General features: G+C 44.1%; 6 non-coding genes across 6 annotated transcripts; all 6 read left to right on the forward strand.

Moving 5' to 3' along the window:
- Positions 1-7,983: 7,983 nt before the first annotated feature.
- Positions 7,984-8,055, forward strand: trnae-uuc (transfer RNA glutamic acid (anticodon UUC)). The gene has a single exon. It is a non-coding gene; the product is annotated as a tRNA-Glu (tRNA).
- A 580-nt stretch (positions 8,056-8,635) lies between these two features.
- Positions 8,636-8,707, forward strand: trnae-cuc (transfer RNA glutamic acid (anticodon CUC)). The gene has a single exon. It is a non-coding gene; the product is annotated as a tRNA-Glu (tRNA).
- A 1,133-nt stretch (positions 8,708-9,840) lies between these two features.
- On the forward strand, positions 9,841-9,912 carry trnae-uuc (transfer RNA glutamic acid (anticodon UUC)). Its single transcript has one exon. It is a non-coding gene; the product is annotated as a tRNA-Glu (tRNA).
- Positions 9,913-10,492: 580 nt separating this feature from the next.
- trnae-cuc (transfer RNA glutamic acid (anticodon CUC)) lies at positions 10,493-10,564 on the forward strand. The gene has a single exon. It is a non-coding gene; the product is annotated as a tRNA-Glu (tRNA).
- Positions 10,565-11,697: 1,133 nt separating this feature from the next.
- Positions 11,698-11,769, forward strand: trnae-cuc (transfer RNA glutamic acid (anticodon CUC)). Its single transcript has one exon. It is a non-coding gene; the product is annotated as a tRNA-Glu (tRNA).
- Positions 11,770-12,902: 1,133 nt separating this feature from the next.
- Positions 12,903-12,974, forward strand: trnae-uuc (transfer RNA glutamic acid (anticodon UUC)). The gene has a single exon. It is a non-coding gene; the product is annotated as a tRNA-Glu (tRNA).
- Positions 12,975-13,304: the final 330 nt, after the last annotated feature.

A 13,304-nucleotide genomic window follows, 5' to 3' on the forward strand; every position in this document is an offset into this window, starting at 1 on the left:
TGATGCTTGGGTCTGAGCTTCAAGTCTGGAAACACTGTTGTAAGACCCTGTCTGTGATCACTTATTTTAGTCTGCACTAGTTGCACAATTTCTTTGAGGTCCATCAATATAACCCATGCTTCATCTCCTTCAGGAACCTTACTTCCTACCATAAGTGGTAATAACCTCAAGAAGGTGGCATTTTCATGTCCATCTCCACCAATGTTTTGTTTTGTTGCAAAATTCTTTTGTATTAGTTGCGGTTTATCAAGCTTATTAGAGTGCTGATATGGAAATGTGCGAATTTTTGTGTTTAACTAAGCACATTAACGTGGTGTTTCAGTTGTTTAGGGATACACAGAAACTCATAATGAGTAAAATGTATAATTACTCATGAGATAAACAATACAAGTGTGTAAACGTTATACCCTTTTTGAACCAGCAGGTATTCCACCTGATATTTAAACAAACTCACAAATATAGAAACTTAACCTATAGACCCTGGCAAAAAAGCATCCCTGAGTAATTAACTGGTTAACTATTACCAGAGTAGAAGGCACAGCTTAGGCAAACCTTTGGATCTGAGCTTGAACAGATCACGGATCTATTTCCAAACCATTCACAAAACCTTTTCCTCCAACGGAGTAGGCTGTTTTCCCTTCTTCTCGAGCTTTCCTTATGTGGGGCAACAGTTTCTGTCTGTTCTCTCTGTCCTCCTAAGTCCTCTTTGAATTGAAGGCCCTTATTCTTGAGATAGGAGTTGTTTTTAGCTGCTTTCCACAGGGTATCCCTGCACCTGCGGGAGATGACCCTCATAATGACGCCTCAGGGTTTTGTCGAAGTTTTCCCACTCGGTGTGCAACGTCTATAGCAGTGGGGAGCGTATCCTTTTCCTCCGGTAAAACCGCCTGGCAAACACTGGTCACCCGAGCCCGCACATCCTCCTCCCTCTCTTCTGGCAAACCTTGGCGCCGCAAGTTCCACCATCGGCTGTAGCGTTCCAGCTCGCTGACCCGGTTCACAGTTTTCAAAGCAAAATCCTCGCTTCTTTGCACCCGCTTTTCAATGTGTGCAACTTTGACATTTAAAATTTTAATTTCGCCATGAACCGATTCTAGCATTTCTTCGAAGGTATCGCTTCGGTCATTAATAAGATCAGCCAGGGAGCGCACCGCATCATTTGAGCCCAGCCCGGTTTCTTTATTTATGAAAAGAGTTGGTTTGTTCAGAACCGGAGGCTTGCTCGGTGTCACAGGCAGAGGGGGGAATTCTACATCGAGGATTGATAGCAGGCTGCAGTCCATTCCGTTGCTGCTGTAATCGTGTTCGCTAGCTAAGAGGCTATTGTTAGCCTTCTCACCTGGAGTCACAAACATTAGGATGTTTCTGTCCGGATTTTTTAGGCATTTTGCATTATTTATCTCGTGGAAGCTAGAATAGCTGTTCTTACAGATACTGATAATAAATGTGTGCCTTAAATAAGGTTTGATGCCAAGAGCTCGAAAAGTAGTGAATACTCACTCCACCATCTTGCTGGAACCTCTACACGGCCAGCTTAAGTAGTTTCTCTTGTAGCTGAATCTCTGTTGTAATTAATATTATTGTATTGCATTCTCTGTGGTCTGGTTGTTGTTGCCTGCACATGAGTCTCTGCTTCTGGAGTGTAACAGAGTTTTCATGGAGAACATGAAATTGCCTGGGTGACCCCAAGCTTTTGAATGGTAATGTAGATGTGATACAAGGAAAGGAAGCACACACAAAACACAGAAAAAAATATATACAACAGAAATGACAAATAAAAAAAGAGAAAGAGTGTTAGAAACCAAAGTAACGCAAGAGGGAACCTTGGACAGGCATCCACTTGATGGAGAGACCTCCAGTATTTGAAATGGTTCAAACAAACGTCCATTTGACATTCTTCCTAGTCGATCAACAAGCAACAAAAATGCAACAATGCCTACTGTATAACTTCCAGCATCTAAAGTTTTTCTCCTAATTCCAGCTGAGTGCACCATTCTTTGACCCTGTGTCTTTTCAGCTTTGATCTCATTTGTATATTCATACCCTTGGCCTCTTCTATTTTTAATGGGTTGTATGCAGTCAGTGTAACAGTTGTAAGGCTCTTCCTCTTACATCATCTATGTGTTTTGTGTTATCAGTGATTCAATGTCACATGGACAGAGACAGAGATTGGGAGGAGGGAGTGTTTGTTTGCCATCACGTTTTCTTCTTGTCTGCATGGTTACCACTCACCTTGCTCTCAATGCAAGCCTGGTCCTCTCGCTGTCCTTCTGAATTCATTAGCAGCTAAGAAAGACCAATATACATCCTCCACATTATTTCACTTTGACTATTCATCATCATTTAGAACCCCCCCCCCCCCAAACCCTCCCCCTCTATATTCACTGTCTTCTTTCATTAGGCAAATGTCAGTCAGAGTGGATTCTGTCATTGACAATACACAATACAGTAGATGCACGTGGCCGATCCTGACTACGTACTCTGCAGAAAAGTAAACAAACTGACCAGAGTGTGTGTCGCAGCAGGAGGTTTTCCTCACTGTTGACGTTCTCCGGCTGAGTGGACAGGAGGCTTATCTTAATGGAACTGCATAGGTTAAAGGCTGGCTGTCTCCATAACAGAATCACACGTGGATGCACACAAACTGTTGTCTTGTTGCACATGTGCAAATGGCACATTGCTACTAAGCTTGATCACACACAGGTTAAAGATTAAGGATGTGTTCATTTCCAGCATTAATATAGTGAATATACATTGTTTTAAATGAGGCTGTTAGTTAACGTACTGTGAAAACACAAAATCCATAAGAGTTCTGCTCTGTAAAATGAGAGAAGTGGGTGTCTCAGTCCCCTCCATCACTGTGACATTTTCATTATGGCCTATACCAGCGAGGCGGCCCACCTCGTCGATTATATGGGAGGGGAAACACTGCATCACGTAGGTACGGCCCGTACACATATTATTGCAGGTTGTAGAGAGGGTGTGCTCGATTTGCTTACCCAGCTGTCCAGGAATGATAATAATAGTATTAGTATTTCGTGGGCACGTTATACCTATTTCGTGGCAACAAATTAGTATTTCGAGCGCACGTTGTACCTACTTCGTGGGAACGAAGTAGCATTTCGTTCGAACGAATTAGTATTTCATGGGAACGAAGTAGCATTTCGTTCAAACGAATTAATATTTCGTGTAAAAGTAGTAGTATTTCGTCAGAAAGAATTACTATTTCGTGGGAACGAATTACTATTTCATGCACACGTTATAGCTATATCTTGGCCACAATTTATTTCTTTTTTACCATGTCATCAGAGGGGCTCCGCAATACATATATATATATATATATATATATATATATATATATATATACAGTGCCTTGCGAAAGTATTCGGCCCCCTTGAAATTTTCAACCTTTCGCCACATTTCAGGCTTCAAACATAAAGATATAAAATTTTAATTTTTTGTCAAGAATCAACAACAATTGGGACACAATCGTGAAGTGGAATGAAATTTATTGGATATTTTATACTTTTTTAACAAATAAAAAACTGACAAGTGGGGTGTGCAATAGTATTCGGCCCCTTTACTTTCAGTGCAGCAAACTCACTCCAGAAGTTCAGTGAGGATCTCTGAATGATCCAATGTTGTCCTAAATGACTGATGATGAAAAATAGAATCCACCTGTGTGTAATCAAGTCTCCGTATAAATGCACCTGCTCTGTGATAGTCTCAGGGTTCTGTTTAAAGTGCAGAGAGCATCATGAAGACCAAGGAACACACCAGGCAGGTCCGAGATACTGTTGTGGAGAAGTTTAAAGCCGGATTTGGATACAAAAAGGTTTCCCAAGCTTTAAACATCTCAAGGAGAACTGTGCAAGCAATCATATTGAAATGGAAGGAGTATCAGACCACTGCAAATCTACCAAGACCTGGCCGTCCCTCTAAACTTTCACCTCCAACAAGGAGAAGACTGATCAGAGATGCAGCCAAGAGGCCCATGATCACTCTGGATGAACTGCAGAGATCTACAGCTGAGGTGGGAGAGTCCGTCCATAGGACAACAATCAATCGTACACTGCACAAATCTGGCCTTTATGGAAGAGTGGCAAGAAGAAAGCCATTTCTCAAACATATCCATAAAAAGTCTCATTTGAAGTTTGACACAAGCCACCTGGGAGACACACCAAACATGTGGAAGAAGGTGCTCTGGTCAGATGAAACCAAAATCCAACTTTTTGGCCACAATCCAAAACGATATGTTTGGCGTAAAAGCAACACAGCTCATCACCCTGAACACACCATCCCCACTGTCAAACATGGTGGTGGCAGCCTCATGGTTTGGGCCTGCTTTTCTTCAGCAGGGACAGGGAAGATGGTTAAAATTGATGGGAAGATGAATGGAGCCAAATACAGGACCATTCTGGAAGAAAACCTGTTGGAGTCTGCAAAAGACCTCAGACTGGGATGGAGATTTATCTTCCAACAGGACAATGATCCAAAACATAAAGCCAAATCTACAATGGAATGGTTCACAGATAAATGTATCCACGTGTTAGAATGGCCAAGTCAAAGTCCAGACCTGAATCCAATCGAGAATCTGTGGGCAGAGCTGAAGACTGCTGTTCACAAACGCTCTCCATCCAACCTCACTGAGCTCGAGCTGTTTTTCAAGGAAGAATGGGCAAGAATTTCAGTCTCTCGATGTGCAAAACTGATAGAGACATACCCCAAGCGACTTTCAGCTGTAATTGCAGCAAAAGGTGGCGCTACAAAGTATTAATGCAAGGGGGCCGAATAATATTGCACGCCCCACTTTTCAGGTTTTTATTTGTTAAAAAAGTTTAAAATATCCAATAAATTTCGTTCCACTTCACGATTGTGTCCCACTTGTTGTTGCTTCTTGCCAAAAAATTAGAATTTTATATCTTTATGTTTGAAGCCTGAAATGTGGCGAAAGGTTGAAAAGTTCAAGGGGGCCGAATACTTTCGCAAGGCACTGTGTATATATATATATATATTCACAGCAAAAAATATGCATTAAATAAATTAACACATTTAATCACACCTTTCTCAGTTCCCTAATTTCTGGCACACCAGTAACTCTGATGAACACTCCAGCCCAGTAGGTGGTGGTAATGAACCAAGTCTGTCTGCCAGCTGTGATGAAGAAGCACAGGAAGCACTGAGTGATGTCAACGCACTGGTAAACAGTGAAGAAAGATGAGATTGAGCTTGCTGGGCAGAAAGTTTTCTGTAAAAAATTTTTTTGGCAGCTTGAATTAAAGCATGGGTGTGTGCAAATTGTGCAACAAAGAGTTTTCTGATCACCTCAATGTAAAACATGTTGCTATGACCACCACACTTAACGTTAGCTACTACAGTCATGCTAACGGCTAACGGTGTATTGAAAGATGTTCATTTTGTCATTTAGTATAGTAGGATAACGTTGCTTTTTATACCGACAAATCAGTAAAGAATGGATGGTTTTAACTTGCTGACATTTTTCAAATGCATCTGCAGTCTTCATCACAGCATCATCTGACGTGTGCTGACATGTCCTTTTTATCAGGTGACCAGTTTGATAGATCTGTCAGAATCTGTCAAACCGACCATGGCCTCCCCACCCCTGCTTCTTTTTTTTTTGGAGTCCAGATGTGTTTAATTAAACTGATTGGACTTGATTAGGAAAGGCACACACCTGTCTCTATAAGACCTTACAGCTCACAGTGCATGTCAGAGCAAATGAGAATCATGAGGTCGAAGGAACTGCCCAAGGAGCTCAGAGGCAGAATTGTGGCAAGGCACAGATCTGGCCAAGGTTACAAAAGAATTTCTGCAGCACTCAAGGTTCCTAAGAGCACAATGGCCTCCATAATCCTCAAATGGAAGAAGTTTGGGACGACCACAACTCTTCCTAGACCTGGCCGTCCAGCCATACTGAGAAAATGTGGGAGAAGAGCCCTGGTGAGAGAGGTAAAGAAGAACCCAAACATCACTGTGGCTGAGCTCCAGAGATGCAGTCGGGAGATAGGAGAAAGTTCCACAAAGTCAACTATCACTGCAGCCCTCCACCAGTCGGGGCTTTATGGCAGAGTGGCCCGACGGAAGCCTCTCCTCAGTGCAAGACACATGAAAGCCCGCATAGAGTTTGTCAAAAAACACATGAAGGACTCCCAGACTATGAGAAATAAGATTATCTGGTCTGATGAGACCAAGATTGAACTTTTTGGTGTTAATCCTATGTGTGGAGAAAACCAGGCACTGCTCATCACTTGCCCAATACAATCCCTACAGTAAAATATGGTGGTGGGAGCATCATGTTGTGGGGGTGTTTTTCAGCTGCAGGGACAGGACGACTGGTTGCAATTGAAGGAAGGATGAATGCGGCCAAGTACAGAGATATGCTGGAGGAAAAGCTCTTCCAGAGTGCCTAGGATCTCAGACTGGGCTGAAGGTTCACCTTTCAACAGGACAATGACCCTAAGCACACAGCTAAAATAACAAAGGAGTGGCTTTAGAACAACTCTGTGACCAATCTCCATTCTCTATACACCACTTTATCCTCACTAGGGTCGGGGGGGGGGGCTGAAGCCTACCTAGGCTGACTCGGACGAAGGCAAAGGACACCCTGGACAGGTCGCGACTCGCCAGTCTGTCGCAGGGCTACATATACAGACAGACAATCACACTCACATTCACACCTATGGGCAATTGAGAATAGTCAATTAACCTCAGCATATTTTTGGACTGTGGGAGGAAGCCGGACTGTCTGGAGAAAACCCACGCATGCACAGGGAGAACATGCAAACTCCATGCAGAAAGATCCCAGGCCCAGGCTGGGATTTGAACCGGGGATCTGCTTGCTGCAAGGCAAAAGTGCTAACCACGACCTTACTGTGCAGCGACACACACAGTACGGACACAGCATCAGCACGGTCAGGGGGCGCGCTGCAGCACCTCACAAGGTCTCATCCACCCATAACCGATAATGACGGTAAAGATCGATTCTGATGAGCAATTCTTCATGTAATAATCATGTTTATTTTGTTGTACCAGTGACACTATGATAATTTTTTTGCATAAATTTGATCTGGCGTCCCCACGTTTGGCCCGGAATGTATGTGTATATATTTATATACAATCCGGGCCAAACGGGCCTGGGATCTTTCTGCATGGAGTTTGCATGTTCTCCCTACTCATGCGCAGGTTTTCTCTGGGTATTCCGGCTTCCTTGATCTTGTCACCATGTTGAGGTTAATAATAAGTAATTAATGAAGTTATTTTGTATGAATCCTGCTGCTGTTTGATGCTACAGATATTCAGGTTAGGATTCGGCGCTCTCACCGCCACGGCCTGGGTTCAATTCCCGGTCAGGGAAAATCTCTGTACTTAGTCATCTATATGTTCATCTCAAATCCATTTCATTACTGACCTTGCATGCAACTCTGTCTCGTTGGATCTCGAAAAAGGAGAATAACCCAGTGAAGACAGGAGAGCAGGCGCAACAATATAGTGATCCCATATGTGTCTGAAAAACGGAAGAGGATTTTCAACAAACACCAGATCCCTGTCTTTTTTAAGTCAAATTACACCCTCAGGCAAAGACTTTAAAAAGGTTTAAAAGCTGAGGCAACACCAACCACCACCAGAATTGAAGAAGCCTCTTGGATGAGAGGTGAAACGTCTTCAAGGAACTTTCTTGAAGTCCAGTGGATTGATTTAAACAACTTTGGATAACCATGACCTGGATGAATGAGAACCTACACAGACATCCTTAAGGCAAAGCAAGGCAGGTGTATCTGTATAGCACCCTTCATATCCAAGAAAATTCAAAGCGCTTTACATAAAACATTAAGGGCATTACAGTAAGGTGAAGGTAGAGAGATATAGGGAACTCTAGTGGTAACTATTGTGTACTACACACAAGCGTAAAGACTGTCATAGATTCCAGACATTCCAAGCACCAGCTGAACCCATCTGAACAGCTCCCTGGTGGTCTAGTGGTTAGGATTCGGCGCTTTCACCGCCGCGGCCCGGGTTCGATTCCCGGTCAGGGAATTCCTGATCAGCCAGTTGATTAGAACCTCATAAAGTACACATTTAGACATACCCTACAATGATGGAGAGAGTGAGCTGGATCCATCTTGTCACCATGTTCAGGATAATAAGTAATTCATGAAGTTGTCTCATGTGAGTCCTGCTGCTGTTTGATGCTACAGATATTCAATAAAGTCACGGGAAAGACTCCTCCAAAGACCTGGAAGCAACACACTTAAACTTCAGGAAAAATACTTTCAAAAACAACAATACACAAAAGTATGAACATACATATTACAAGCCTGGGATGGCATCACACTCCAGTTAGATGTCTGTAAATGTGTGTGACACTCTCTCTGGATCCTGATGCTGCAGGTATTCAATCAACTCAGAGGAAAGACTGCTTCAAACAGCTCGAAACAACAAACTAAACTTCAGCTCATTCTTCCAGGTCCAGGATGGCATTGCACTCCTGTAACACGAGGATAGATGACAGAAAAATGAAGTTAACCCTGCTGGCAGCTGTTGTACATGAGCATACAGCTTATCAGCTGTGACTAGTCCAGAAATCCCAACACACAAGTCTGACATCAAAAACAGCTCCCTGGTGGTCTAGTGGTTAGGATTCGGCGCTCTCACCGCCGCGGCCCGGGTTCGATTCCCGGTCAGGGAAGGTCTGTGTACTAAATGTTAATCTCAAATCCACTTCATTACCCACCTTGCATGCAACTCTGTCTTGCTGGATGTCCAAAAACGAGAAGAAGACAGGAGAGCAGGCGTGACAATATAGTGATCCCATATGTGTCTGAAAAACGGAAGAGGATTTTCAACAAACACCAGATCCCTGTCTTTTTTAAGCCAAATTACACCCTCAGGCAAAGACTGGTCCACCCAAAAGACCCCACACCACACAGCCAGAAGAGCAACCTGGTGTATGCACTTAAATGCAGCAAGGAATGCTCGGATCTCTACATAGGGGCAACCAAACAGCCACTTAACAAGTGCTTGGCTCAACACAGGAGAGCCAGTTCCTCAGGACAGGATTCGGCAGTCTTCCTTCACCGTAAGGAAGAAGGACACTCCTTTCAGGATGACAATGTTCAGATTTTGGACGAGGAGGACAGATGGTTTGAGAGAGGAGTGAAAGAAGTCATCCATGTCAAAGTAGAGAAGCCATCTCTGAACGGGGGGAGTGGGGGGGTGGGGGGTGGTCTGCAACATCATCTTTCGCCGATTTACAATCAGGCCCTTTCAAAACTCCCCAAAAGAACTACTCAGCAGACTCATCCTAATGACCACCATTAGCACACGAGGGCTCATTGACATCTGTGAATTTCAACGACCCCCACCGATACTCACAACGACCATCGTTGAGTAGTCAGATGAGTCTTGGTATTGGTCGTTGGTATAATAGCCCTGAACACACCTAAAAGAGGTTTAAAAGCTGAGGCAACACCAACCACCACCAGAATTGAAGAAGCCTCTTGGATGAGAGGTGAAACGTCTTCAAGGAACTTTCTTGAAGTCCAGTGGATTGATTTAAACAACTTTGGATAACCATGACCTGGATGAATGAGAACCTACACAGACATCCTTAAGGCAAAGCAAGGCAGGTGTATCTGTATAGCACCCTTCGTATCCAAGAAAATTCAAAGCGCTTTACATAAAACATTAAGGGCATTACAGTAAGGTGAAGGTAGAGAGATATAGGGAACTCTAGTGGTAACTATTGTGTACTACACACAAGCGTAAAGACTGTCATAGATTCCAGACATTCCAAGCACCAGCTGAACCCATCTGAACAGCTCCCTGGTGGTCTAGTGGTTAGGATTCGGCGCTTTCACCGCCGCGGCCCGGGTTCGATTCCCGGTCAGGGAACTCCTGATCAGCCAGTTGATTAGAGCCTCATAAAGTACACATTTAGACATACCCTACAATGATGGAGAGAGTGAGCTGGATCCATCTTGTCACCATGTTCAGGATAATAAGTAATTCATGAAGTTGTCTCATGTGAGTCCTGCTGCTGTTTGATGCTACAGATATTCAATAAAGTCACGGGAAAGACTCCTCCAAAGACCTGGAAGCAACACACTTAAACTTCAGGAAAAATACTTTCAAAAACAACAATACACAAAAGTATGAACATACATATTACAAGCCTGGGATGGCATCACACTCCAGTTAGATGTCTGTAAATGTGTGTGACACTCTCTCTGGATCCTGATGCTGCAGGTATTCAATCAACTCAGAGGAAAGACTGCTTCAAACAGCTAGAAGCAACAAACTAAACTTCAGCTCATTCTTCCAGGTCCAGGATGGCATTGCACTCCTGTAACACGAGGATAGATGACAGAAAAATGAAGTTAACCCTGCTGGCAGCTGTTGTACATGAGCATACAGCTTATCAGCTGTGACTAGTCCAGAAATCCCAACACACAAGTCTGACATCAAAAACAGCTCCCTGGTGGTCTAGTGGTTAGGATTCGGCGCTCTCACCGCCGCGGCCCGGGTTCGATTCCCGGTCAGGGAAGGTCTGTGTACTTAATGATCTAAATGTCCATCTCAAATCCACTTCATTACCCACCTTGCATGCAACTCTGTCTTGCTGGATGTCCAAAAACGAGAAGAAGACAGGAGAGCAGGCGTGACAATATAGTGATCCCATATGTGTCTGAAAAACGGAAGAGGATTTTCAACAAACACCAGATCCCTGTCTTTTTTAAGCCAAATTACACCCTCAGGCAAAGACTGGTCCACCCAAAAGACCCCACACCACACAGCCAGAAGAGCAACCTGGTGTATGCACTTAAATGCAGCAAGGAATGCTCGGATCTCTACATAGGGGCAACCAAACAGCCACTTAACAAGTGCTTGGCTCAACACAGGAGAGCCAGTTCCTCAGGACAGGATTCGGCAGTCTTCCTTCACCGTAAGGAAGAAGGACACTCCTTTCAGGATGACAATGTTCAGATTTTGGACGAGGAGGACAGATGGTTTGAGAGAGGAGTGAAAGAAGTCATCCATGTCAAAGTAGAGAAGCCATCTCTGAACGGGGGGTGGGTGGGTGGTCTGCAACATCATCTTTCGCCGATTTACAATCAGGCCCTTTCAAAACTCCCCAAAAGAACTACTCAGCAGACTCATCCTAATGACCACCATTAGCACACGAGGGCTCATTGACATCTGTGAATTTCAACGACCCCCACCGATACTCACAACGACCATCGTTGAGTAGTCAGATGAGTCTTGGTATTGGTCGTTGGTATAATAGCCCTGAACACACCTAAAAGAGGTTTAAAAGCTGAGGCAACACCAACCACCACCAGAATTGAAGAAGCCTCTTGGATGAGAGGTGAAACGTCTTCAAGGAACTTTCTTGAAGTCCAGTGGATTGATTTAAACAACTTTGGATAACCATGACCTGGATGAATGAGAACCTACACAGACATCCTTAAGGCAAAGCAAGGCAGGTGTATCTGTATAGCACCCTTCATATCCAAGAAAATTCAAAGCGCTTTACATAAAACATTAAGGGCATTACAGTAAGGTGAAGGTAGAGAGATATAGGGAACTCTAGTGGTAACTATTGTGTACTACACACAAGCGTAAAGACTGTCATAGATTCCAGACATTCCAAGCACCAGCTGAACCCACCTGAACAGCTCCCTGGTGGTCTAGTGGTTAGGATTCGGCGCTCTCACCGCCGCGGCCCGGGTTCGATTCCCGGTCAGGGAAGGTCTGTGTATTAAATGTTAATCTCAAACCCACTTCATTACCCACCTTGCATGCAACTCTCTCTTGCTGGATGTCCAAAAACGAGAGGAAGACAGGAGAGCAGGCGTGACAATATAGTGATCCCATATGTGTCTGAAAAACGGAAGAGGATTTTCAACAAACACCAGATCCCTGTCTTTTTTAAGCCAAATTACACCCTCAGGCAAAGACTGGTCCACCCAAAAGACCCCACACCACACAGCCAGAAGAGCAACCTGGTGTATGCACTTAAATGCAGCAAGGAATGCTCGGATCTCTACATTGGGGCAACCAAACAGCCACTTAACAAGTGCTTGGCTCAACACAGGAGAGCCAGTTCCTCAGGACAGGATTCGGCAGTCTTCCTTCACCGTAAGGAAGAAGGACACTCCTTTCAGGATGACAATGTTCAGATTTTGGACGAGGAGGACAGATGGTTTGAGAGAGGAGTGAAAGAAGTCATCCATGTCAAAGTAGAGAAGCCATCTCTGAACGGGGGGAGTGGGGGGGTGGGGGGTGGTCTGCAACATCATCTTTCGCCGATTTACAATCAGGCCCTTTCAAAACTCCCCAAAAGAACTACTCAGCAGACTCATCCTAATGACCACCATTAGCACACGAGGGCTCATTGACATCTGTGAATTTCAACGACCCCCACCGATACTCACAACGACCATCGTTGAGTAGTCAGATGAGTCTTGGTATTGGTCGTTGGTATAATAGCCCTGAACACACCTAAAAGAGGTTTAAAAGCTGAGGCAACACCAACCACCACCAGAATTGAAGAAGCCTCTTGGATGAGAGGTGAAACGTCTTCAAGGAACTTTCTTGAAGTCCAGTGGATTGATTTAAACAACTTTGGATAACCATGACCTGGATGAATGAGAACCTACACAGACATCCTTAAGGCAAAGCAAGGCAGGTGTATCTGTATAGCACCCTTCATATCCAAGAAAATTCAAAGCGCTTTACATAAAACATTAAGGGCATTACAGTAAGGTGAAGGTAGAGAGATATAGGGAACTCTAGTGGTAACTATTGTGTACTACACACAAGCGTAAAGACTGTCATAGATTCCAGACATTCCAAGCACCAGCTGAACCCATCTGAACAGCTCCCTGGTGGTCTAGTGGTTAGGATTCGGCGCTTTCACCGCCGTGGCCCGGGTTCGATTCCCGGTCAGGGAATTCCTGATCAGCCAGTTGATTAGAACCTCATAAAGTACACATTCAGACATACCCTACAATGATGGAGAGAGTGAGCTGGATCCATCTTGTCACCATGTTCAGGATAATAAGCAATTCATGAAGTTGTCTCATGTGAGTCCTGCTGCTGTTTGATGCTACAGATATTCAATAAAGTCACGGGAAAGACTCCTCCAAAGACCTGGAAGCAACACACTTAAACTTCAGGAAAAATACTTTCAAAAACAACAATACACAAAAGTATGAACATACATATTACAAGCCTGGGATGGCATCACACTCCAGTTAGATGTCTGTAAATGTGTGTGACAC

This window comes from Acanthochromis polyacanthus, chromosome 19 (genome assembly GCF_021347895.1).
Source record: "Acanthochromis polyacanthus isolate Apoly-LR-REF ecotype Palm Island chromosome 19, KAUST_Apoly_ChrSc, whole genome shotgun sequence".
In the NCBI taxonomy this organism is placed as follows: domain Eukaryota; kingdom Metazoa; phylum Chordata; class Actinopteri; family Pomacentridae; genus Acanthochromis; species Acanthochromis polyacanthus.